Here is a 997-nt window from a genome sequence, read left to right as displayed (position 1 = left end):
ATATATATATTCAAAGACCATTCTGGCCATCTCATCTATACTTACATTTATTTTTCGTATTCTACATACTCACCACACGCCTTGCCTTATTAATCTATAGGTGAGCTACTAATACGCATATGGACCAACATTATCGACACTTGCAAATCAGTCAAATGTACACCAATTCACCCTGACCCACCTTATGTGACAACTACACACATGAGCACCATAATAACTCACATGCACAAATTCCTCCAAATTACAAAAAAATAGACACATGTAGAAAGCTAGTTCCAAAGAACAAATCCAACACGCATACATAGACACAGACAAGCACACATACGCACACAGAAACACACACACTTTCACACATACTCACACAATTACAAAGACAAAACAACACAATCACACAGAGCAAATGTAAAATAATTCCTTCTAAATCCTTCGAAATGCCATCCATAAACACTCTCCATATTCTCTCAACGGAAAAAAGGCAAAGAAAGAAGCATAGATAATTCTTTTTACAGTATATTCCCAAACCACGTACCCAAGCACAAACACCCCCGCCCACTCGCCATATTATGACAGAACTCACCTATTCAATTCGAAAGACTTCTTTTTAATAGAATTCCTAAAACTTGAACACTTGAACACAACCTCAAACCTGTATAGACAAAACATATACTAGGAGTTACGCTGCGGTCAAATTTCACTATGCACTAAAACATGGTTACAAACTATTAACCTGCAATTTATTTCTCTTTGACTTCCAATAAACTAATTTTAGATATTTGATAAGATGGACACATGGAAACCTCTTATATTTTAGATTACTCACTGTAACAAAACTATTAAAGCATATAGTAGTTTAACTCTTGTACGCTACATAAATATTCAACTCACGATTTAAACCTCAAATATTCTACAGAATCTATATTTATAATTAATAACATTGTATCCTTGCGATCTTGCGTACACATCACAGGGTCCGAACAAGATATATATATATATATAT

At 34.3% G+C, this 997-nt stretch overlaps 1 protein-coding gene across 4 annotated transcripts in view; it reads left to right on the top strand.

Annotated features, from left to right (window-relative positions):
* The window catches only part of LOC106881480 (uncharacterized), a 30,665-nt gene that overhangs the window by 17,396 nt on the left and 12,272 nt on the right, over positions 1-997 (top strand). The window lies entirely within an intron of this gene.

This window comes from Octopus bimaculoides, chromosome 15 (assembly GCF_001194135.2).
Source record: "Octopus bimaculoides isolate UCB-OBI-ISO-001 chromosome 15, ASM119413v2, whole genome shotgun sequence".
Classification (NCBI taxonomy): domain Eukaryota; kingdom Metazoa; phylum Mollusca; class Cephalopoda; order Octopoda; family Octopodidae; genus Octopus; species Octopus bimaculoides.
The sequence above is the reverse complement of the archived record's forward strand: the minus strand, read 5'-3'. Positions and strand labels throughout refer to the sequence as shown.